We start from the raw sequence: 27,452 nt of genomic DNA, 5'->3' as shown, positions 1-27,452 counted from the left end.
CGAAGTCTCTTCCACTCTGATTGGAACACACAGAACGAGTGGATTTGGCAGAGAGAGGCATTAATCGCTGCGGTCCTCCTTTCTTTTCTATATTTCCTCTTCTGTTTTTGAGTTTTCACTCAGTGATGCCATTCTGATATGGATCGATTTGCATAGTCAACATTGGCTTCTCGTGATGGGGTTCTGGTTGACTGATGAAGTCGAGGTCAGACACTCGGCTTCTCGTGATGGGGTTCTGGTTGACTGATGAAGTCGAGGTCAGACACTCGGCTTCTCGTGATGGGGTTCTGGTTGACTGATGAAGTCGAGGTCAGACACTCGGCTTCTCGTGATGGGGTTCTGGTTGACTGATGAAGTCGAGGTCAGACAGTCGGCTTCTCGTGATGGGGTTCTGGTTGACTGATGAAGTCGAGGTCAGACAGTCGGCTTCTCGTGATGGAGTTCTGGTTGACTGATGAAGTCGAGGTCAGACAGTCGGCTTCTAGTGATGGGGTTCTGGTTGACTGATGAAGTCGAGGTCAGACAGTCGGCTTCTCGTGATGGGGTTCTGGTTGACTGATGAAGTCGAGGTCAGACGGCTTCTAGTGATGGGGTTCTGGTTGACTGATGTAGTCGAGGTCAGACGGTCAGCTCCTAGTGATGGGGTCTGGTTGACTGATGTAGTCGAGGTCAGACGGTCAGCTTCTAGTGATGGGGTTCTGGTTGACTGATGATGAAGTTGTACAGTAGGGGCTCTTATCAAAGTAGTGTACTGTATTGTATAGGAAAAAGGGTACCATTTTGGGACCTAATGTCAAATGACACATCCCTATAGTGGGATACCTAGTCAATTGTACAACTGAAATGTGTCTTCCACATTTAACCCAACCCCTCTGAATCAGAGAGGTGCGGGGGGCTACCTCAATCCACATTGATGACGCACGGGAAACAGTGGGTTAACTGCTCTGCTCAGGGGCAGAACGACAGATTTTTACCTTGTTAGCTCCGGGATTCGATCCAGCAACCTTCTGGTTACTGGCCCAACGCTCCTACCCGCCAGGCTATCTGCCGCCCCGGTAGTGTACTCCTTTTGACCACAGTACATGAAGACGCATGCCTCTGGTAAAAATAAAAAAATGCAAACAGTTGCCTGAGTACTATATTTATGAGATGTGGACTGCCCATGGTTTACAGGTTTTCGATCTGTGAGCTTTCATGGTGGGCAGTGCGGGATGTCACACCTTAATGTTTCATCAGCTGAATTAACCATTAAAGGTAACACGAAAAGTAGCACTTGCCTTATAAGTGTGAAGAAAATATAAGACGTTATGGAAAAGAGGGTAAAGTGAGATGTTTTAGGAAACACACTGCCTTTTGTACAATACTTTATTGTGTCTTAATGCCCGCAGTGCAGTCATGTCCTCTAGTAACCCTGTAGATTGAGTATGAATGTTTTTTTTTAAAGAAAATTACTATTTTTCTATTTGATTTTTCAAAATATCCCCCACACTCTTTTAGAACGGGACTACTGTTATGGTCTTCAAACTACATTTTAAACATTTAATAGTTAATAGTTTAATTGTTTCTGTGATTTGCTACTTGATAATTACTTTCCTTATTACTTTGCACTTTTCGTGGTCCTTCATAAGTTTCTTCAATTACCTGATCGGTATACATTTCCTCAAGATTCCCTACTAAATTGATATTCGGATTTTAAGTTTGATCTTTTGCACCGAAATCAACTCAAACATCTTGAACAAGGAAAAGAAAATGACATTTGAATGAGTGGAATATGGCTCTGCCCATAACTGGTTGGGTTGCTATTTTACAAGGCAATGAAATAATACATCATTCTACTTGTGAAGATGAACTCCTAATTAAACTCCACTTCTTATCTTGCAAGGTGCAGTGTAACAGTGGTTTGGTGCGTTGTTTACGACAGCTGATTTATTTTACAAGGTGGTCTGTAATACGCAGATAAACAGCTCATTATACTCAAGCCTCCAACAGCTCTCATTGATAAAGGACACCTGGCAGTTCAATTTAAATGGTCTGACCTTCGTTCTTATGTCAGTTTCACCCTAGGTTTTACCTGAGTGAGTGACCGCTTGACCAGAATGGAACCATTCACCTCTATAGTTGACGTTTCCGTTTTCAGAGGGGACAGATAATGGCGTGTCTCTTTTAGAGTTAATATTGCAGCCTTTGAAGCTATCCATTTTGTCTCTCCAAGCTCTCATTGTAACAGACAGGGCTATAATCAGTTTGTTGATGTGGGATGCTTGTGGATTCATAACTCACAGTTAAATTCAGTCTTAACAATCAAACAGCTGCAAAAGGAGAATGAAATACTCCTTAACATGGTATTTTACCACTCCCCGGCTTGCTGCCTGATACTGCTTAAAATATTATTTTACCACATGTATCCCAGTGACCACAAGACAACCAAAAACACATATTTTTAGCATATTTTGCTTATAGGGATTAGTTTTACAAGTTATGTTGCTGTCAATATCAGTCTTACTATGCTCTGTTTTACCAGTGCATTTGAGGAAGTATTTTGAGTGATGGGTTCCCTAAAGTCCCTCCCTTCCATTGGGTGACCACAGTTTGATAGTGTGTTTATTAAGGCTGGGCCTCCTGTGCTTTTCCTTGTGGCTTCTCAGTGACAATGTCTCTGGTGCACTGAAGCCTCTCCAAGGCACCCTCGCTGTGCTGCGCTAACCAGCCCTACGCTGTTCCAACACCACACGCCTCCCCAGTAGCACAAGTCTCACTTTATGGGCTGCCCAGTCTTCTAATCGTGTCTGAGCCAACTGCATATTTAGGAGGCAACATGTCACAGATGTTTAATGTGCCTCCAACTGCTCAGCACAACAGGTGGTTCTATTCAAATCTTCTGTCTTGAAAGGAGAAATATAGATGCTGTCTTCTCCCAGATTGCTGGCAAAGAAAAAATGGAGGGCATAAAAGACGATGAGAATGGCAATTGATGTTTTTGGACTGTTGTGGTCACGTTTCAAAATGGCAGGGGATGACAGGTGGCGGGGAGGGGGCAGGAAGGGGGAGGGGGCAGGAAGAGAGCAGGGAGGAGGAGGGGGAGAGGGCAGGAAGGGAGGAGCGGGAGGGATCAAGGGGAGGTTGGAGAGGTTTAGTCTCCTTGATGTAACCATACTAAAGCCCAGACTGCATAGAACATATTATTTTGTATCCAGGGTTAATTGAATAAGTATTACATTTCATTTCAGGATAACGAAAATGAGAGCCAGAAGTTGGTGTCAGTGTGTCGGTTGTGTAGTAGTTTGTCGTGGAATATTCTAATCAAGTGAGAGAGACTTTGTCATTTCTTCAAACAATGATCTTTATTTAATATCGATTAATTATTGCAATGATGAAGCTGGTCGATCCCACACTCTCAAGTGGGATGCCGAGAGTTCAACGAGCAGAACTGAGCCACAGTATTTTATAGTTAAGACACATCCTCCTGAATACGTAACAAACCACAGATGTCTGGAATAGGTCAAAAGGTTAGGATTTGTATGTGAGAAAGGAGTATCCCCCAGCCAGATAGCATTTACTGTGAAGACTGTTCCAATTATATATAAACCGGGGTTTGGCCCCTAAGACGAGGTTCCTCCTATCAGCCGTCCACACCAGAAACATCTCCAACCCTGGTACCTCACAGTATACAAACACCAACTATTTCTATGCAGACTGTAGGTTTTTATCACCAAGCCATCATAAATCAATTGCCAGCGCCAAGCCCCAGAGGCCCATCTCAGTCCCACAGACACAGATGAGAGAGTACTCATCAAACCATATTTGATGCATAAGCATTATTAAAACATAATCTTGTCACTTTTCGACCATATGTTCTACTAACCTTGAGGTGCGATATAACGGTCAATAACTTCTAAGTCTTTTTGTTGGCAATTTTGAAAAGATCCATAATTGTCATTGATTTAATTATTTTTATCTGATGTTTTACTGTGGTCCTTTTCAAATATATTATTTAATATATGACTATTAGTTTTTAGTTCATTCATTGTTTTGAAAGGCATTGCTCCCGAGTGGAGCAGCGGTCTAAGGCACTGCGGTTCACTGCTAGAGGTGTCACTACAGACACCCTGGTCTTAATCCAGGCTGTATCACATCCAGCTGTGATTGGGAGTCCCATAGGGCGGCGCACAATTGGCCCAGCGTCGTCCGGGTTTGGCCGATGTAGGCCGTCATTGTAAATAATAATTTGTTCTGAACTGACTTGCCTAGTTAAATAAAATGATGGTAACAGACAAAATGTTCAGTTAGGCTAAATGGTCAGTCATACCCAGTGGCAAAACTGATCCCTGTGACGTAATTATAAACCTATGATGTCATTACAAATCTATGATGTCATTGGGACCATTTTTGCCTGCTCGTTAACCTGCTGAGACTGAAAATAAATGTCTAAGCATTTACAATATGAAACCCATAACGTAGTTAGTGAGTTTAATAATAACGACGCAATACAAAATAAGAGAAGTGCCTGACCATGGAAACATAAACAATAGCACCTGATGACTGCTAACAAAAGAGTGCTATATAAAGGATAAGTAATCAAGAGAGTAATGAAGTCTAGGTGTGACTGATGATGATGAGACGCAGGTGTGCGTACAGATGGGTTGCCGGGACCGGTGGTTAGTAGACAGGTGACGTCGAGGCCGTCTCTGACAATAAAATAGACGTGATAACAACAGATAGCAAGTTGTAAATGAATGCCCCCATCCTATCATAGTGGCGTTACAATGGACACACAGTGAGTGTACAACACTGGGCTAATTTAGCTCCTCCCATGTTTCTCCTGAAATTAACTAGGGTGTCAGGAAACGGATATTCCTTTCCAAGATTGCACATTTGGATTGAGGCATGGAGGTACTGCTAACGAGCAGCGTGACCACAAACAGGAGCCGTACCTCAGAGAAACCAATGTTGGATTTAATCCAACCTACTGAATGCTATAGAAATATTTTGAGAGGGAATATTATTCTCTAAATCACTGTTGTGTAGTTCTAAAATATGGTGAAATCAGTTCAGAATTGTAAGGGTAAATTATAAGTATCTGTTAACTAGCTGTTAAGAATTACTCCACATTACTAACTTAAATCACAGAGTGAAAAGAAAGTCTGTAGAGAATACAAATATTCCAAAACATGCATCCTGTTTGCAAAAAGGCACTAAAGTAATACTGCAAAATCGGTGGCAAAGAAATTAACTTTCTGTCCTGAATACAAAGTGTTATGTTTGGGGGCAAATACAAGAGTACCACTTTTCCATATCAAGTACAGTGGTGGCTGAATCATGTTACGGGTATGCCTGTCATCGGCAAGGACTAGGGAGTTTTTTGGATAAAAAGAAAAGGAATAGAGCTAACAGACACTGGGAGACAAATCCACCTTTCAGCAGGACAATAACTTAAAACGCAAGGCTAAATATACAGTGGCTTGTGAAAGTATTCACCCCCTTGTCATTTTTCCTATTTTGTCGCCTTACAACCTGGAATTAAAATATATATTTTTTGGGGGGGGTTGTATAATTTGATTTACATAACATAACTACCACTTTGAAGATGCAAAATATTTTTTTGTGAAACAAACAGGAAATAAGACAAAAAAACGGAACTTGAGCGTGCATAACTATTCACCCCCCTCCCAGAGTCAATACTTTGTAGAGCCACCTTGTGCAGCAACTACAGCTGCAAGTCTCTTGGGGTATGTCTCTATAAGCTTGGCACATCTAGCCACTGGGATTTCTGCCCAGTCAAGGAAAGACTGCTCCAGCTCCTTCAAGGTGGACAGCAATTTAAGTCATAACAAAGATTCTCAATTGGATTGAGGTCTGGGTTTTGACTAGGCCATTCCAAGACATTTAAATGTTTCCCCTTAAAACACCCAAGTGTTGCTTTATGGTCATTGTTCTGCTGGAAGGTGAACCTCCATCCCAGTCTCAAATCTCTGGAAGACTGAAACAGGTTTCCCTCAAGAATCTCCCTATATTTAGCGCCATCCATCATTCCTTCAATTCTGACCAGTTTCCCAATCTCTGCAGATGAAAAACATCCCGGCAGCATGATGCTGCTGCCACCATGCTTCACTGTGGGGATGTTGTTCTCAGGGAGATGAGAGGTGTTGGGTTTGTGCTAAACATAGCGTTTTCCTTGATGGCCAAAAAGCTCAATTTTAGTCTCATCTGACCAGAGTACCTTCTTCCATATGCTTGGGGAGTCTCCCACATGCCTTTTGTAGAACACCAAATGTGTTTGAAGAAAATGTGTGGGCAGAACTGAAAAAGTGTGTGCAAGCAAGGAGGCCTACAAACCTGACTCAATTACACCAGCTCTGTCAGGAGGAATGGGCCAAAATTCACCCAACTTATTGTGGGAAGTGTAAAAAAAAAAAGAAGAAGCTTTTGGAACGCGACCCGAAACGTTTGACCAAAGCTAAACAAATTAAAGGCAATGCTAACAAATACTAATTGAGTGTTTGTAAACTTCTGACCCACTGGGAATGTGATGAAAGAAATAAAAGCTGATATAAATCATTCTCTCTACTATTATTCTGACATTTCGCATTCTTTAAATAAAGTGGTGATCCTAACTGACCTAAAGCAGGGATTTTTACTAGGATTAAATGTCAGGAATTGTGAAACTGAGTTTAAATGTATTTGGCTAAGGTGTATGTAAACTCCCGACTTCAACTGTATATGTTAAGGACAGACAAGGAATACGTTGTGAAATATTTTTGTTGATTGTTATGTAAGGCTGAATGTTTCGCTATATCTTCTACAACTAAAGGTAGAATCATTCTTCTAAGACAGCATGTGTTTTTCACATTTTATTTCAGATGGCTGTCGAGCCCATCTTTCGGTTTATAATCAAATGCTGAATTGCAGGTTTAGCAGAATAAATTGCCTGCAAATAGTGTCCCAGCGGGGTATTGGTGCGTTCTTTTTATTCAAGTGATATTGTTAATTTGAATATTTTCTGGTTGGATTCATAGTCTCTCCCCTTTAACTGTCCTAATTTCCCCATTTTTATAAACACCGATGATCAGGGATTGAGTCTGTTGGAGGGGATCAGTTTGAGCAAAGTGAAGTGTAGAATCACTGATTTACAAATAGTATTCTCTGCCAAGTAACATGCTTTGTACAATTAAGATCCGTATGCTACTCCTCCCCTGGTTTAGGCATTCCCCACCGACCAAACACTCGTGCACAACCAGACATTGAATGATTGATTGGAGACAGCTTGTCAATTAAAGAGCATGTCCTAGGACTTTCTGTATGCAGTAAACCCAGTGGATAATGCTGGAAATAATGGTCAAAGAAAACCCCCACAAAAAACAACCAAAACGCCTGGCCCTCACTATAATATCTAATATTCTCTCTTACCAAACAAACATCTCTTTCACCCGAAAACACCCACAATAAAAAACCTAATTAAAATCTCAAAATAAAGCAAATGAACAACCAGGATTTGGAAGGGCACCCACTGTCTTCATATGAGACCAACCTCTATGGAACAAATCCCATTTCCCTTGGGGATGGCTCTTTCGAATCACTGGCTGATAATGGAACATTGGTAATTCCAGTCACAGTGAGGCCTGTGGGTCCCATGGTAATTCCAGTCACAGTGAGGGCTATGGGTCCCGTAGGGGCCCGAGCCACTGGCAGATCCATTATTCATGGTTCAACCTGTGCTTGTAGAGAACACTGACACCCGATCTTCCAAAATCAAACAGGGGCCAGGGAGTGTGCTTGCCACCCCCCCCCCCCCCCCCCCCCCATCCCGGAATTCCAAGGGGGGTGAGGGGTAAGAGGATGATGGGTGGAGGTTCCTTTCTCTGGAAGTTGTCAAGACAATGATTCCTCGTCTTGGTTTTCTTTCCCCTTGCTGTTGACAAGCCACAGTAATGATACCAACGGCAAACAATATTGCTGCTGTGGAAGTTGCCAGTAGGTTGCCTTTAGTGATATATTTTTAAATTAGTTGCTTAGAATGCTTAGAACCTTTTTTAGACTTGACATCCTGAAATTCATTTTCTCGGATAGTGGTGCAATGGAAACGGCAATATCGGTGTCTGACATATGTTTGTGATCATTCTCTTTTGGCCCATTTAGGTTATATAGGCACAGTGAAGTGCAGCGATCAGATGGTAATTCAGCTTTGCAGTCAGAGGACATGATCAGAGTGAAGGGATTTTGTGAAGTGGTTTCATGCAAAAGGTATTCTCACCTGTGGCTAGTGCACATAGCCACTTTAAGAGCTCATATTGTCTAGAGGAGATTATCTGCAAAAATAAAGTCGATCAAATTGCAGACGATTTCCTCAGAAAAAGGTCAAGTGCCAAAGCACCTTTCTATTGTACAGGGCTGGCAATTTACCCAATTTTTGGACCTGAGATTAAGTTGTGAGACAGGGGCCACTTCAATTTCTTACATTCATCACAAGGCTTTATTCATAAAGGACTTAATCCATTTCTGTGAAGAGCATCAATCGTTAATCTTTAGCCACTGAATTGAATAATTTAAAAATGTAGATTTTGTACAATCATGCACCAAAGCAATGGCACAAATAGGCTGAAAAAACAAGGTGAACACTTAATATTTATTGAATATTTTTACATTTTCAATGAACTGAAAGATGTAGTAGAAAATCAATATGTAATGTTTGTCTATTTTTTATCATTTTACTGTAAGCAAAGACACATTTCCATTCTGTGTACACTTAAGTTTTCTAATCTTGGAGAAACCGATCAAAAAGGTTGGCTAGATTCAGAAAAACAGTGTTGTGACGTGGATTCGATTGGATGTTGACTTGGGCAGGTATATGTACTGCAGGGGCCGTCGCTAACCATTAGACCAACCCCAGCCACGGGCCTATTGTACACTACCGGTCAGAAGTTTTAGAACACCTACTCATTCAAGGGTTTTTCTTTATTTTCAATGTTTTTTCTTTATTCTACATTGTAGAATGGGGGGGGGGGGGGGGGGGGGGTAGCATATAAACACATCATAGCCATGAATTACTTTGGGGGAATTACAGGAAATTAGCATTAAAACCGCAACATTTTCTCTGAGTCATAATAAAAATAATTTATTCTGGTTCTATAGTGCTTTTCAGGACAAGAAATCTCAAAGAAAGATAAATGAGCATCAAATAAAATATATATACTCTGCATATACTGCATTCGGAAAGTTCAGACCCCTTGACTTTTTCCCAATGTTGTTACATTACAGCCTTATTCTAAAACACACAGTACCACATAACGACGAACCCTTTGCTATAAGACTTGAAATTGAGATCAGGTACATTCTGTTTCCATTGATCATCCTTAACTTCTTGGTGACAGGGGGCAGTATTTTCACGTCTGGATGAAATGCATGCCCAAATTCAACTGCCTGCTACTCATCCCCAGACTGGGCACATTATTAGTAGTTTCTAAAACTTTCTATAAAAAAGTTTCTTAAAAAAAAGTTCATAAAAAAAGTTTCTAAAACTGTTTGAATCATGTCTGTGAGTATAACAGAATTTATTTAGCAGGCGAAACCCCGAGGACAAACCATTCAGATTTTATTTTGTATTTTTAGGTCACTCTCTTTTCAATGGGTTTTCATTGGGAATCCAGATTTCTAAGGGACCTTCTTACAGTTCCTATCGCTTCCACTTGATGTCAACAGTCTTTAGAAATTGGTTGAGGTTTTTCCTTTGTGTAATGAAGAAGTACGGCCATCTTGAACGAGGGTAACTTGAAGTGTACTGTTAGATAGAGATGCGTGACCAGAAAGCATGCTACAGTTTGTTTTCCTCCTGCAATCAAATCCACGGACAGGAAACTAATAGATAGTAGTAAGCCAGAATTATTGTAGCTATTCCAAAGGCCAGTTGCCCATATATTCAAGCATGGCATTTAGTAGTAAAATCACCAAATATGTTTTAAACTAGCAATAATAGCGTATATGGCATATAGATATTAATAAAGCAAATATTTGTCCACATATGCCACATTTGAAGTACAGTAGAGATAACTCTTAAGATTTTCAGGGGCATCTTTAATTTATGGATGCGTTACACTTCCAATAAAAACAAATTGTAAATCATATGACGGGCCTTCACCTTTTGAATTCATTTTCTGTTCTGTGTCACTGGGTTGGACAACTCTCAGCTTTAATACCCTTGAAATAAATCTGACTTTAGCCCAACACAAGTCATTACTATCCTGTTTGTGCATGTAATGCCTTGCATAGTAACTATTGTTTGGGCAACATGGAAGCAAAGCAAGGGTGTCCAACCCTCTTCCTGGAGCTCTACTGTCCTGTAGGTTTTCAGTCCAACTCTAATTTAGCATATCTGATTCGGATAGTTAAGGTCTTGTTGAGCAGCTAATTACTAGAATCAGATGTGCTAAATTAGTGTTGGACTGAAAATCCACAGGACTGTAGATCTCCAAGAAGAGGGTTGGGCAGCCCTGTCCTAAATCTAAGAATGCGTTCCCTTTACAATGATCAATTTAGACAGCCAAAAGTCAGGCATGTTTACGTCCTAACTCCCCGTTTCCCCTTAGGGACTTAGCTCTCATCCATTTATATGCAGATGATACAGTCTTATACTCAGCTGGCCCCTGCCCGGATTTTGTGTTAAATGCTCTAACACAAAGCTTTCTTAGTGTCCAGCAAGCTTTCTCTACCCTTAACCTTGTTCTGAACACCTCCAAAACAAAGGTCATGTGGTTTGGTAAGAAGAATGCCCATCTTGCCACAGGTGTGATTACTACCTCTGAGGGTTTAGAGCTTGAGGTAGTCACCTCATATAAGTACTTGGGAGTATGGCTAGACGGTACACTGTCCTTCTCTCAGCACATATCAAAGCTACAGGCTAAAGTTAAATCTAGACTTGGTTTCCTCTATCGTAATCGCTCCTCTTTCACCCCAGCTGCCAAACTAACCCTGATTCAGATGACCATCCCACCTATCCAGATTATGGAGACATCATTTATAGATCGGTAAGGGTGCTCTCTAGCGGCTAGATGTGTTTTACCATTCAGCCATCAGATTTGCCACCAATGCTCCTTATAGGACACATCACTGCACTCTATACTCCTCTGTAAACTGGTCATCTCTGTATACCCGTCACAAGACCCACTGGTTGATGCTTATTTATAAAACACTTAGGCCTCACTCCCCCTTATCTGAGATATCTACTGCGGCCCTCATCCTCCACATACAACACCTGTTCTGCCAGTCACGTTCTGTTAAAGATCCCCAAAGCACTCATATCCCTGGGTTGCTCTTTTCAGTTCACTGCAGCTAGCGACTGGAACGAGTTGCAAAAAACACTCAAACTGGACAGTTTTATCTTATTCAAAGACTCAATCATGGACACTCTTACTGACAGTTGTGCCTGGTTTGTGTGATGTATTGTTGTCTCTACCTTCTTGACCTTTGTGCTGTTGACTGTGTCCAATAATGTTTGTAGCATGTTGTGTTGCTACCATGCTGTGTTGCTCTGTTGTTATGTTGTCGTCTTAGGTCTCTCTTTATGTAGTGTTGTCTTTCTTGTTGTGATGTGTGATGTATGTTGTGTCCTATATTTATATTGTATTTTTTTAATCCCAGGCCCCCGTCCCCGCAGGAGGTCTTTTGCCTTTTGGTAGACTGTCGTTGTAAATATGAATTTGTTCTTAATTGAATTGTTTAGTTAAATAAAAGCCAACCTTGTTTCTACTTAGAACTCTCAAGGAGTGAATATGGGTTCTTTGAAAACTGGGCATTGTTCAACTCCAGTATAATTAGTTAAAAGTTATCCTATTTACACATACATTAGGCTAATTCTGAAGTCAATATCCCTAACATGCTACAAGTATGAGTTTCAGGGTGATTTGAGTTTCTTGAATTAAAATCCATTCAATTCATCATCACATCTCTTAAGATCAGCTATTGGTATTACAGTAACAATGTCATGTCATGTTTTGAATGAATGAAAACACTGAAGTGAAATAGTAGGTCTGCACCACTTAACTTTTTCTGTTTGATGCCTGCGCTGAATTACATTCATGGAGAGGTATCTCTTTTATTATTCTATACAATTCACTTTGTAGTGTTTCATCCTTTTCAAGTCATTATTTAACGTGTCAAAACTTGAAATTGGTTTGGGATACTCCAAATGCTCAGTGTATCACTGTATTCATGCATAGTATATTCTGCAATATAAATTGGGTGGCTCGAGCCCTGAATTCTGATTTGCTGACAGCCATGGTATATGAGACCGTATACCATGTGTATGACAAAATGTGCATCTTTACTGCTCTAATTCTGCTGGAAACCAGTTTATAATAGCAATAAGGCACCTTCGGGGGTTGTGGTATATGGCCAATATACCACAGCTAAGAGCTGTGTCCAGGCACTCCGCATTGCGGCGTGCATATGAACAGTCCTTAGCCGTGTTATATTGGGCATATACCACACCTGCTCGGGCTTTAATGCTTACATATGACATGTTGGTGCTTCCTTTTGAAGTTGGAACCAAGTGGTCTGTATCCAATGTATGTCACTAGACATTGTTTCAACAAGCAGCAGTTTTGAACACAAATGTTGTTGATTTTGAAAGTGGTACACCCAATTGTAACATGGTTGCCTGAGTTAACAAGAGGTCTAACGGAGAAAACACTAAGAGAAGCCGTTGGCAGCCAGCGTAAGACAATTAATGAACTTTCAAAGCTATTCTTAGTTTAGCCCCTCGACAAAAGTCTTCATTTTCACTTTGCATTCCAATTTCACTATCACAACCTCCTGTGTATTCTCAGCTGCAAGACAATATACAATAGGATTTAACAAATTGGCTATTTGTCTCAGAAATTATTCCGAACTCCGGGATTTATTTTTGAGCAACTCCAGTGGTTGTGATTATGGGTCAGTGTTTGGCCACAAAAAGCCATGCAGGCTTGACGAGAGTGGGCGAGCTGACAGCCAATCAGAACCCAGCTCTGATGTGGAGTGACCCGTGGACGAAGAACACCCCGTCTTCCTGTCCTCTTGCTCTTCCCTTCCCTCCATCGCCTAGCTGCAGATTAATGTGTTTGACAGGCCACTGAGCAGGAAAAGGCAATAAATGCTACTCAAAGCAGAGGGCTATCATGGGAGCCCTTGTTGGGAGAAAATTACGCATCTTCAGACCCGCAAGGCAGTAGCAGGCAGGCATGACAGAACGCTTTTAGACAGTACTCTCCAAATGCCGTATTGGCCTCATCTGAAAAGGGACGAGAGGCTTGGGCCTGGATGGGCTACATTGCGGATCAGCTGTTTTTGGCCCATAGGTAGACGACGTTAGATTAGGCCTCGACAAAGGTCTAATCAGTAAATGACATGATCCGGTTTACAGTGGGAGTCTGACAAAGAGGCTGTGTTCCAGTCACCCCTACACAACACTGGGCTTCATCCTTTCCTTGAATATGTCTACGTGCATGTGTGTTTTATACACACTTAACATTCCGCCTTAGATTGTACATTACACACACCCTTTTTGCTTACGATTTATCTGAATTATCTGGGGAATGCTGATTTGGATTGAAGGTAATTTACCCAAATTGTTCCTTCCTGACCACATACATAAGTCTAGGGTGTTATTTTGTGTGTCCATCTTGGATACGATGACAACTCAAGCTACTTTGACTAGGATTTCGATAAGGATGACAGTCTCAGTCACAATAACATAACTAAAGAACAGAGAGAAACATTTTTTTTCAGGGTTCTGCGGAAGTCCTCTGAGACATGACTCATTGCAAAATAGTGTCTGAGTCTGTGGCTAATTAACATCCAAGCCCAAAGCGAAGGAAGATACTCGTTGAGTAACAGGGCCTCCTTGCTGTGCTTTTCCCCTAATTACACAACAAGCCTTTAGTTCCAGAGTTCTCATTAGCTCCTATCAGTTATTCAAATCGATGCACTCAAAGAAATAGTCCATTAAACTGAACTACACCTTCTGAAGGGAATAGCACTGGAGGGAATACCCAATGTTTTACTGTCTCCTAACCAATTGTGCTTCTGGACATCAGAACAGCTATCACTAACCTCGACTTGGATGAGGATTTCTAATTCAATAAGTCAGAGGCGAAATACATTGATTATCCCGTACCAGGCCTAAATTCCTGACACCTTGAGGAGGAGGAAACGGCACTATAGAGGCGGGATAAGTGACGAGACTGTCGGAGAAAGGATAAATCGCCTCTACCCTCCGTTCTATTGGCCAACGTGCAATCACTGGAGAATAAACTGGATGAGCTCCGTTCAAGACTATCCTATCAACCTGACCTGAAGAACTGTGATATACTATGTTTCTCTGAGTTGTGGCTGAACAAGGACATGGTCACTGTAAATCTAGCTGTTTTTTTCTATACATCGGTAGGACAGAACGGGTAAGCTCAAGGGGGGAGGTGGCGTGTGTCTCTTTTTGTTAACTGGTGTGCAATCTCTAATATTAAGGGAGTCTCGAGGTTCTGCTTGCTTTAGTTAGAATACCTCATGATAAGCTGTAGACCATACAATTTACCAAGAGTTTATCAATATTTTTCATAGCTGTCTATTTACCACCATAAACCAATGCTGGCACTAAGACCGCACTCAACGAGCTGTATAGGGCCATAAGCAAATAAGAAAATGCTCACCCAGAGGCGGCGCTAATAGTGGCCAGTGACATAAATGCACTGAAATCCGTTTTTATCTCATTCCAGCCAGGTATTCAACGTCCATCCATGTCTGAGGTCGTCAGGAGAGGACGTGGAAACCAGCCACTAGGGGCAACAGTGAGCACTGTCACCTTCAAGTAGGTTTCGGTTGTAGAAGGGATGGTGGATAGGCATAAGCATCTGTCTCAGCCTGGTTTCTTCCTAGGTTCTGGCATTTCTAGGGAGTTTTTCATAGCCACTGTGCTTCTACACCTGCATTGCTTGCTGTTTGGGGTTTTAGGCTGGGTGTCTGTACAGCACTTTGTGACATCAGCTGATGTAAGAAGGGCTTTATAAATACATTTGATTGACTCTGATTCCAACGGTTGTTCGATAGAAAGGTGTTTTTGATAATTTTTGTTTAAGCCTATCCCAAACCTTAACCCTTAACTTAACCATTCAGAGTTAATGCCTAACCTTAACCCTTACCTTAACCATTCAGAGTTAATTGCTGAACTTAACCCTTACCTTAACCATTCAGAGTTAATTGCTGAACTTAACCCTTACCTTAACCATTCAGAGTTAATGTCTAACCTTAACCCTTACCTTAACCATTCAGAGTTAATTGCTGAACTTAACCCTTACCTTAACCATTCAGAGTTAATGCCTGAACTTACCCTTTAACACTTTGAAATTTGATGTTTGGAACAACTTTGACATTTTGACATTTGAGAAACATGGATGAACCTCTAATTCTGACACAAGACTGTGAGAGCTGGTAGTTTATACCAGCGTGTCACCTGTGCAACTAGAGGCAAAAAAACTATAGAAAGCCTTTACACTACACACAGAAGACGCATACAAAGCTCTCCCTCGCTCTCCATTTGGCAAATCTGACCATAACGCTATCCTATATATTCCTGCTTACAAGAAAAAACTCAAACAGGGAAGTCCCAGTGACACGCACAATACGTAAGTGGTCCGATGAAGCAGATGATAAGCTTATTTTCTTGTTTCGAGGCTAGCAACACTAAACCATGCTGTTCCGGCTGACTGTGTGATGACGCTCTCCGTAGCCGATGTGAGTAAGACCTTTAAACAGGTTAACATTCACAAGGCCGCAGGGCCAGACGGATTACCAGGAAGCATACTTGGAGCATGCGCTGACCAACAGTCTTCACTGATATTTTCAACCTCTCCCTGACCCAGTCTGTAATACATATGTTTCAAGCAGACTACAATAGTCCCTGTGCCCAAGAATGCCAAGGAAACCTGTCTAAATGACTATTGCATTGCACTCATCTGTAGCCATGAAATGCTTGAAAGGCTGGTCATGGCTCAAATCAACACCATCATCCCAAACAGATCCACAGATGATGCAATCTCTATTGCACTCCACACTGCCCTTTCCCATCTGGACAAAAAATAACAGATACTTGAGAATGCTGTTCATTGACTACATCTCAGAATTCAACACCATAGTGCACTCCAAGCTCATCACTAAGTTAACGAGCCTGGGATTGCACACCTCCTTCTGCAATTGGATCCTGGACTTCATGATGGGCTGCCCCCATATGATGAGGGCAGTCAACAACACATCTGCCACACTGACCCTCAACACGGTGGCCCCACAGGGTATGCGTGCTTAGTCCCCTCATATTCCAACACCATAAAGTTCAGTGACAACACAACGTGGTAGGCCTGATCACAGATGACGATAGCCTACAAGGAGGAGGTCAGAGACCTGACAGTGTGGTGCCAGGACAACACCATCTCCCTCAATATTAGAAAGAGAAACAAGCTGATCGGGGACTACAGGAAAAGGAGCGCTGAGCCCGCCCCCATCCACATCGACGGGGCTGTAGTGGAGCAGGTCACGAGCTTCAAGTTCCTCGGTGTCCACATTCCCACAAAATTATTGTGGTCCACACTCACCAACAAAGTCGTGAAGAGGGCACGATATGCCCCGCCCACCTAGGAGGCTTAAAAGATTCGGCATGGGCCCTCAGATCCTTTAAAATGTTATACAGAAGCAACATTGAGCATCTTGACTAGTTGCCTCACCGCTTGGTATGGCAACTGCTTGACATCCGACTGCAAGGCACTACAGATAATAGTGCATACGGACCAGTACATCACTGGGGCCGAGCTCCCTGCCATGCAGGCCCTAACAAATTGTCCAACTCCAGCCAACCACGTCAGACTGTCTCTTTTCTAGCGCACGGCACCCAGTACCGATGGACCAAGTCTGGAACCAACAGGACTCTGAACAGCTTCTACCGCTTCTACGCCCAAGCCATAAGACTGCTAAATACCCTGCATGACCAAATCTGTGTCCACATAGTGTAGTTTGTACGGGTTGCTATTGGTTAACTATGTAACTACCTGCATTGACTCTTTTGATTTATCACATACCTTGCTGCTACCGTTTGTCAATTATGTTGCCAGGTCACTTGTTCCTTACCTCATTACTTTTTCCACATTTTGTTACGTTACAGCCTTATTCTAAAATGTATTAAATTATTTATTTTTCTCATCAATCTACACACAATACCCCATAATGACAAAGAGAAAACAGGTTTTTAGAAAAACAACACCTTATTTACATAAGTATTCAGACCCTTTGCTATGAGACTCGAAATTGAGCTCAGGTGCATCCTGTTTCCATTGACCACCTCTGAGATGTTCATACAACTTGATTGGAGTCCACCTGTGGTAAATTCAATTGATTGGACATAATTTGGAAAGGCTCTCACAGCCGTCTATATAAGGTCCCACAGTTGACAGTGCATGTCAGAGCAAAGACCAAGCCATAACGTTGAAGGAAATGTCCATAGAGCTCCGAGACAGGATAGTGTCGAGACACAGATCTGGGAAAGGGTACCAAAAAATGTTTGCAGTATTGAAGGTCCCCAAGAACACTGTGGCCTCCATCAGTCTTAAATGGAAGAAGTTTAGAACTACCAAGACACGTCCTAGAGCTGGCTGCTCGTCCAAACTGAGCAATCTGGTGAGAAGGGCCTTGGTGCGGGAGGTGACCAAGAACCCAACGATCGAGGGAAAGTTGAACGGAGCGAAGTACTGAGTGATCCTTGATGAAAACCTGCTCAGGACCTCAGACTGGGGGCGACGGTTCACCTGCCAACAGGACAACGACCCTTAGCACACAGCCAAGATAACGCAGGGGTGACTTCAGGACAAGTCTCGGAATATCCTTGAGTGGCCCAGCCAGAGCCCGGACTTGAACCAGATCGAACATCTCTGGAGAGACCTAAAAAAGATGTGCAGCGACACTCCCCATCCAACCTGACAGAGCGTTAGAGAATCTGCAGAGACGAATGGGAGAAACTCCTCAAATACAGGCGTGCCAAGCTTATAGCGTCATACCCAAGAAGACTCGTGGCTGTAATTGCTGCAAAAGGTGCTTCAACAAAGTACTGAGTAAAGGATCTGAATAGTTATGTAAATATGATATTTCACTTGTTTTTCTAATTTGCAAACATTTCTAAAAACATGTTTTTGCTTTTATGGGGTATTGTGTGTAGATTGACCATTTAATCAATTTAAAATAAGGCTGTAACAAAATATGGAAAAAGTCAAGGGGTCTGAATCATTTCAGAATGCACCGTATATGTATATATCTACCTCGTATCCCTGCACATCGACTCGGTACTGGTACCCCGTGTATATAGCCAAGTTATCGTTACTATTGTGTATTTATTCCTTGTTATTTGTTTCTCTCTCTGCGTTGTTGGGAAGGGCCTGTATTTAAGACTTTCAGTGTTAGACTATCCCTGTTTTATGAACATATTTTGATTTACTCCCTAGCCTTAAAGTACAGCCACACTGAGACATATGACCACGGATGAAATCGTACATGAAGAACATCGTTGTCTGTTTTTGTCCTTCAAAAGGACAACTCAAGTCAACTACACCCTTAGATAAAAAGGTGCTATATAGAACCCATAGGGGAAACCTCTGAAGAACTCTTTTTGATTATAGGTCAGGACTGGACAATTATTTTTCCACGTAGGGCCACATTAAAATATATTATTATAGGATTATACATCATGTGTGTGACTGTGTTGACAGATATATCTACTGTAAATCACATCTAGATATGCTACTTATTTTACTTTTGTAACATGCACAGAAATAAACTCTTCCGTGTTCTCCTTTTGGTAGGTATTTTTATTATTAAACATGCAATGAACTACACGGAGGGAAAAGTAGACTGCATTCAACACCACAGACAGAACTCGTGTTAACGGGTATGCACAAAAACACAAAGAGAGAGAGAGTTCAACATTACATTTAAACTACGCTATCAGTGTGAGGAATGAAGCCCCTGATAGGCATTGACTAGAGTAGTGTCAGGTATAGTTTCTGACGTTGCTATGCGCAGGATTGCTGTGAGGTGAGCGTCAGTAAGAAATGATGCCTTGACTTGTTATATTTCATCACTGAAAATGTCTGTTCACATCCATAGTTTGACCCAAACAGTACAAACATCTTCTGAGCATGACTCCTAATCTTTGGAAAGTTTTGTATAGAACCTCATCAGTGTCGTCGTTTTGAATAGTTCTCCAATCACTGCATCAGACTGAAGATCGATAAGCTCAAGTTGCAGGTCAGTGGGAGAGTTATCCACATTGAAGGTGAAACGAGAGGAAACCAACAGCATGTCATTTTCCAACACTTTGAAATTCTCTAAACGACGAGAAAAATCACTGTTCAAAGCACGCAGCAGTGATGTATACTTCTCCCGCTGGTCATCTGATAGGGAACAGACTAGTTGAATCAGAAGGTGGGTGAGATTGTTAGCTTCTACTTGACGGGTCAGGATGAGTAATTTTCCCTTGAAGGCTTTGACAAGGCTGTACATCTGATGTGCAAAAGGCCCTTGCGTACACATTGCTGACAAACTGAACTGGACCACCCACACAGACATTGTGGTGAGAAGGCTCAACAGTGCCTCATCAATCTCAGGAGGCTAAAGACATTTGTCTTGTCACCTAAAACCCTCACAAATGTTTACAGATGCACAATTGAAAGCATCCTGTCGGACTGTATCACTGCCTAGTATGGCAACTGCACTGTCCGCAACGGCAAGGCTCTCCAGAGGGGGGTTTGGTCTGCCCAATGTATTGCCGTGGGCAAACTACCTGCCCTCCAGGACACCTACAACACCCGATGTCACATGAAGGCTAAAAAGATAATCAAGGACATCAACCACCCGAGCCACAGCCTGTTCACGCCGCTATCATCCAGAAGGCGAGGTCAGTATATGTGCATCAAAGCTGAGACCGAGACACTGAAAAACAGCTTCTATTTCAAGGCCATCAGACTGTTAAACAGCCATCACTAGCACATTAGAGGCTTCTGCCTATAGGCATAGACTAGGAATCACTGGCCACTTTAAGGAATGGAACACTAGTCACTTAAATGTTTACATACCTGGCATTACTCATCTCATATGTATATACTGTATTCTATACTATTCTACAGTATCACAGTCACATAATGTTTACATACCTGGCATTACTCATCTCATATGTATATACTGTATTCTGCACTATTCTACAGTATCACAGTCACATAATGTTTACATACCTGGCATTACTCATCTCATATGTATATACTGTATTCTGCACTATTCTACAGTATCACAGTCACATAATGTTTACATACCTGGCATTACTCATCTCATATGTATATACTGTATTCTGCACTATTCTACAGTATCACAGTCACATAATGTTTACATACCTGGCATTGCTCATCTCATATGTATATACTGTATTCTGCACTATTCTACGATATCTTGGTCACTTAATCATGTTTACATGTCTTGCATTACTCATCTCATATGTATATACTGTTTTTTCTATACTATTCTACTGTATCTTAGTCCGTTCCGCTCTGACATTGCTCGTCCAGATGTATATAGTCTTAATTCATTCCTACTTAGATTTGTGTGTATTGGGTATATGTTGTGTAATTTGTTTGATATTACTTGTTAGATATTACTGTACTATCAGAGCTAGAAGCACAAGCATTTCGCTACACCCGCAATAAAACTGCTAATCACGTGTATGTGACCAATAAAATGTTATTTGATTCCGCAGGCAGTATTGAATCAGGTCGCGGGCCGCATACCCGGGGTGACCTTTGCCCAAGGCTGTTATAGGTGGAACACTTTTAGTTCCAAGTAGAACCCTTTCCACATAAGCACAGTTTTTGCATTTTTTGACGGACAGCCATCCCCGTTGTCATTCATCCTGCAATGGATGATGACACCCATTTAAAAAAGCATTAACCAATCCGAAATACTCAGACACAATCTCAATGTGGCCACGGCCTTTAGTGTTCAAGCAAACATGGCCGCCGGTTTAATCACATCGTATCGATGCACTCAAAGAAACCATCCAGTGAACTGAAACTACACTGCTCAGTAACTCCTACTCCCACTTCATTAGTAGTGGTCACACAAACATGGCCGACAAACTTTATCATATTATCTCCGTGAAGCTGCCTCGCCCTCCTGCTGAAATGGCAAACATCAATCTCACCTGTAATTACAGAGAGGCCAACCAATAGCAGCAGAGATTGTGAAAGAGGTTGGCAAAGGTCTACGACGTTAACTCCACTTTGACTAGGTTTTCCAGGTAAGGAACATGCAATTTTCTGCCCCTGATTAAATGTTTGAGTGCTCAACTCTGTAAATAACATGGAGCTCACCAGGCTCGGCTGCCTTGGAATAGCTGCAGCCATATTCTCCATAATGAATGTGTAGCCTATGATTTTGCCCAGTTAATTATTCAGGAAAGACCGGCGGCGCTATTTACACATGTTTTGAGGTCTAAGTAAAAACAGTCCAGACCACTTAAAGGGTAGGAAGCATGAGTTTTTACTCACCAATGTAACAACGCTGTGTGGCCACAATATACTATTTCTCAACGTCATATGGAGGATTTACTCTGTGCTTCAGAATTCGTATGCTAACTAACGTTAGCATCAACTCATGCTTTTCACAGACTTTATGGCTGTATTATCTAGTGGGAACCCGTTAGCACGCAGGCTCTGGTGCTTACTTGCCGTGGGCTCAAGACGAAAGAGAAAATCATACCTGTTTAGTACCTCATCTGTTCTCCTTTTTGTTTGATCAACTCTGTCGATTAGGATACGGGAGTTTTGTAACTTTTAGTGCTAACGCATTAGCTAACATCTGGAATCAATCTACTTTAGATTTTGGCCCAGTGAAGTGGCTGCCTCCCCCTTGCTTTGGTAACTAACTCTGTCTGCTATCAGTCTGTAAGTCTCTGCTCTCTTTACTTTTAATCTGCTGTTATGTTTTAGTTGTGTTCTAGCTGGTTTCCAGTAGTTTGGCTCTAGCTTACCGACCATTACCGTGGTGGTTGGCTAGGCTGGCTAGGTATAATAGCTAATTGGCTAAATGGCTCATGTTAGCTGTCTGGCTAGCTTGCTGGCTAAGATAACTGTAACTAACATTCTTTGATAACTGGTTAGATGGCGTTATGTATTTCAAAAACTTTGGTTTACTTTAATGTAATAACTTCAAAGTATTTGCTTGTATGAATGAATGAATTAAAATACATTTTCCTTGTCAAATCGCCAGTTGGTAACCCATCCCTTATGGGATTAATTAGCACATAAACAAACCTTACAATAATTTGCTGTGACAATTCATTGATAATTCTTCTTCCGGGGTTCTCTGCAGTTCGCATTTTGTAAAGAATTTAAAAAATGAAGGTACAAATCAATACATAATAGGAAACAAGGTTATCCAAACAATTATATATACAGTGCCTTGCGAAAGTATTCGGCCCCCTTGAACTTTGCGACCTTTTGCCACATTTCAGGCTTCAAACATAAAGATATAAAACTGTATTTTTTTGTGAAGAATCAACAACAAGTGGGACACAATCATGAAGTGGAACGACATTTATTGGATATTTCAAACTTTTTTAACAAATCAAAAACTGAAAAATTGGGCGTGCAAAATTATTCAGCACCTTTACTTTCAGTGCAGCAAACTCTCTCCAGAAGTTCAGTGAGGATCTCTGAATGATCCAATGTTGACCTAAATGACTAATGATGATAAATACAATCCACCTGTGTGTAATCAAGTCTCCGTATAAATGCACCTGCACTGTGATAGTCTCAGAGGTCCGTCAAAAGCGCAGAGAGCATCATGAAGAACAAGGAACACACCAGGCAGGTCCGAGATACTGTTGTGAAGAAGTTTAAAGCCGGATTTGGATACAAAAAGATTTCCCAAGCTTTAAACATCCCAAGGAGCACTGTGCAAGCGATAATATTGAAATGGAAGGAGTATCAGACCACTGCAAATCTACCAAGACCTGGCCGTCCCTCTAAACTTTCAGCTCATACAAGGAGAAGACTGATCAGAGATGCAGCCAAGAGGCCCATGATCACTCTGGATGAACTGCAGAGATCTACAGCTGAGGTGGGAGACTCTGTCCATAGGACAACAATCAGTCATATATTGCACAAATCTGGCCATTATGGAAGCGTGGCAAGAAGAAAGCCATTTCTTAAAGATATCCATAAAAAGTGTTGTTTAAAGTTTGCCACAAGCCACCTGGGAGACACACCAAACATGTGGAAGAAGGGGCTCTGGTCAGATGAAACCAAAATTGAACTTTTTGGCAACAATGCAAAACGTTATGTTTGGCGTAAAAGCAACACAGCTCATCACCCTGAACACACCATCCCCACTGTCAAACATGGTGGTGGCAGCATCATGGTTTGGGCCTGCTTTTCTTCAGCAGGGACAGGGAAGATGGTTAAAATTGATGGGAAGATGGATGGAGCCAAATACAGGACCATTCTGGAAGAAAACCTGATGGAGTCTGCAAAAGACCTGAGACTGGGACGGAGATTTGTCTTCCAACAAGATAATGATCCAAAACATAAAGCAAAATCTACAATGGAATGGTTCAATAATAAACATATCCAGGTGTTAGAATGGCCAAGTCAAAGTCCAGACCTGAATCCAATCGAGAATATGTGGAAAGAACTGAAAACTGCTGTTCACAAATGCTCTCCATCCAACCTCACTGAGCTCGAGCTGTTTTGCAAGGAGGAATGGGAAAACATTTCAGTCTCTCGATGTGCAAAATTGATAGAGACATACCCCAAGCAACTTACAGCTGTAATCGCAGCAAAAGGTGGCGCTACAAAGTATTAACTTAAGGGGGCTGAATAATTTTGCACGCCCAATTTTTCAGTTTTTGATTTGTTAAAAAAGTTTGAAATATCCAATAAATGTCGTTCCACTTCATGATTATGTCCCACTTGTTGTTGATTCTTCACAAAAAAATACAGTTTTATATCTTTATGTTTGAAGCCTGAAATGTGGCAAAAGGTCGCAAAGTTCAAGGGGGCCGAATACTTTCGCAAGGCACTGTAGCAGTAAAAACAAATATACATAACATATACAGAACAATTAAGCAGAAGGCATTTGAACCCAGTCTGGCACAGAGAGGAGATTCATGTGGGAGACAAGCCTATACACAATCTACGTATATACACACGTGCCATTTACCACATAAAAGCTAAATATTTGTATTATTTAATTATAGGTAGCCCTTTTTTCTTTTATTCCAGGCTTTACCTAAATATTCCGCAAATGGAAATACACAATGGTTGGCTGAAAAATAAATTGAACCCACTAGTCATGCGTGCAAATGATTTCTATTGGAGTTTACATTATAGGGAGCCTGGCTTCCCAGGTCCTCCATATTACATCACACCCTGTATTTTCTTTCTGGCATTCTTTGGAATTCTGATGGGTTTTATGTAATAACTCCAAAAATAGAAATGTGTGGTGTAACTTTGCATTGGGACTTTTGATGTGTATACGAATGCATATCCATATGTTACATGTGGTTACGTTTATGCTACCTACCCTTTTTTTATGTCAGTGGTCAAAATCACTTTCGCAGTCAAAAATCAAGCCGAGGGCGCAGCGGTTTAAGGCACTGCATCACAGGGCTTGAGGCGTCACTACAGACCCGGGTTCGTTCCCAGGCTGTGTAACAACCGGCCGTGACCGGGAGTCCCATAGGGCGGCGCACAATTGGCCCAGCGTCGTCTAGGGTAAGGGGAGGGTTTGGCCGTTGGGGCTTTACTTGGCTCATTTGCGCTCTAGCGACTACTTGTGGCGGTCCGGGTGCCTGCATGCTGACTTTGGTTGTCAGTTGAACGGTGTTTCCTCTGACACATTGTTGCGGCTGGCTTACGAGTTAAGCTGGCGGGTGTTAAGGAGCGTAGTTTGGCTGGTTATGTTTCAGAGGATGCATGACTCGACCTTCGCCTCTCCCGAGCCCGTTGGGGAGTTGCAGCGATGAGACAAGATCGCAATTGGATATCACGAAAATTGGGGAGAAAATGAGGGTACATGACTTAAACATTTTTAAGAAGAACCTAATAAAAACTTCTGTAGGAATGAGGTTTGTATTGTAGGCCTGATACATTATCACACCATGTTGGCTCAATGCCTGGCCTGACAATATTGTTCTTCTCAGACCATATTATATTGCAAAACTCAAGCTTTGATAACAAAATAGATTAGTTGGTGTAGCACTTGCGAGACACGGCTGAGCATAAATTTAAATAATTAGCAAATAATTAGCTTTTTTATTTTACTTAAATGATGGTACCTGCTTGTGATGGTCATGGTGCTTTCAATACAATTGGGAACTTGGACAGAAAAATTAGGTCAAATCATAAGGTCAGTGACCTTCAGGTCAGTGACCTTCAGGTCAGAAAGTTTGGGCTCTAGAAAGATGCCAGAGTTTCACTTGGGATTGGATGACCGTTCAAAAATATTTTTCCCAGTCAGATCTCATTTTTTTCCAGTTGTCTTGAACGCACTGAAGTGCGCAGCAGAGGGTCCACCAATCTCTCCTTCCTTTCCTCCAGTGAGACTAACCAGAGCAAGAGGACAGTCTTCCACCCGATGGCGAAACTCGAGTCGCACCGCATCTACCTCATGTACAAATTCACTTTGTTCCTATGACCAGAGAAAGTGAAATATTCCTTGATATTAAAATAGACACAACGAGCTGCTAGTAATAATAGAAAGGCAGGGATATCAATACACTTGGCTACTTATTAATTGCAGCTGCAGTGCGAGTGGAAGTAGGGAGATGTGTGTGTTTGTTTTTTGTAATAGTGTTGAATAAAAAGTGTTGACAGTGCTGAATAAAAACTCACTCTGGGATAGGCGTCCCGCTACCTGATATTAAACATGTAGGTACATACAAGTGTCACATCGGTTAAAAGCTTAAATTCTTGTTAATCTAACTGCACTGTCCGAGTTACAGTAGCCATTACAGCGGAAGCATGCCATGCGATTGTTTGAGGACGGCGCGCCCACATCAAAATATTTTTCCCCTGGCACAGGTTTCATAAATTCACAAATAGCGATTAAATATTCACTTACTTTTTGAAAGATTTCCTCTGATTTGTCATCAAAAGGGTCCCAGCTATAACATGTAGTGTCGTTTTGTTAGATAAAATCCTTCTTTATATCCCAAAAAGTCAGTTTAGTTGGCGCCATTGACTTGAGTAATCCACTCGTTCAACATGCAGAGAAAGGAATCCAAAAATCTACCACTAAACTTTGTTAAAACAAATCAAAATAAATTTCTATTGACTCCTCAGATACCCTAAAATGTATTCAAACTATAATATTTCATACAGAAAGGAGTATGAAATAGGAATCCTATATTAGCAGGTGCGTCTTCCTCGCACGCCAAACACGAATTTCCAATAGTGTGTCCCAGTACTAAAACTCATTATTCTTCCCTGTTTTGGAAGAGACCAGCCTGAAACCTTGAACATAGAGTGCTTACACCCTGTGGAAGCCATAGGAATTGCATACTGTGAGCTAGATTGAATTATTTCCCTATACTTTCCATTGTAAGAGTATGGGCTCTCAAAAAAATAAAATCTTTCTTTCTTTGGATTTTCTCCTAACATATCTATTGTGTTATAGTCTCAAACATTATTTTAACATTTCTACAAAGTTCAAAGTGTTTTCTCTTCAATGGTGCCAATTATATGAATATCCTGGTTTCAGGGCCTGAGCAACAGGCAGTTTACTTTGGGCACGTCAGTCAGGCGGAAATTGAGAAAAAAGGACCCTAGCCTGAAGAAGTTAAAAACTGCAGCTCTTTGCTGTATTCTTTGACGGTTTCTCTCTGGTCATGGATTTTTAAAAGTTATGAAATCTTATGTAGACTAGTATCAAACTTTGCTGTGGCCGGGTCATGGAAGCCGTATGACCGGTGAGTTGAGCCATTCCGATTGGCTAGTGCAGTAGGCCAACTCGAATTAGCCACACATTTTCCGGGCCAGCAGAATTTGTCTTTAAAGACAAATGAAATGGTTCAAAATGGGAACTCTTTACCTACCCGGTGCACAGGGCTTCTGAATCAAGTGCACTTACTACCAACAGTGCAACATAAATAATATATATTTTTTTAAAGGAGCGCAAGTGTTAAAACTGCTAGCTGGAGCCGTCTGAACGGTTGGCTGTAGATGCCCTCACTCACTAGTGACTTAAGCTAACTCTACTTTGGTCTGACCCAACTACAGGCAGTCCTGCAAGAATATTATGTCCATATCCGTCAGCACACACACACACACACACACACACACATAGAAGTGATCTTTGTGGTTCCTAAAGGAAAGGAAAGTATAGGAACATGTCAACAGTGGTAATGG

At 41.6% G+C, this 27,452-nt stretch overlaps 1 protein-coding gene across 5 annotated transcripts in view; it reads left to right on the top strand.

The window, feature by feature from the left end:
* Positions 1–27,452, top strand: part of cdh22 (cadherin 22) — a 252,061-nt gene that overhangs the window by 14,686 nt on the left and 209,923 nt on the right. For 3 of the 5 annotated variants that reach the window (XM_090242335.1, XM_090242336.1, XM_090242337.1), the window contains exon 2: positions 14,739–14,830. The exons of the other annotated variants lie outside the window; for them this stretch is intronic. The gene's annotated coding sequence lies outside the window, so the exon portion shown is untranslated. The remainder of the gene's footprint in view (positions 1–14,738; positions 14,831–27,452) is intronic. 5 annotated transcript variants of the gene reach the window in all.

The sequence above is a fragment of the Oncorhynchus mykiss genome, chromosome 7 (assembly GCF_057628025.1).
Source record: "Oncorhynchus mykiss isolate SJ-2025 chromosome 7, ASM5762802v1, whole genome shotgun sequence".
NCBI lineage: Eukaryota > Metazoa > Chordata > Actinopteri > Salmoniformes > Salmonidae > Oncorhynchus > Oncorhynchus mykiss.
This window is presented reverse-complemented; position numbering and strand designations above follow the sequence as displayed.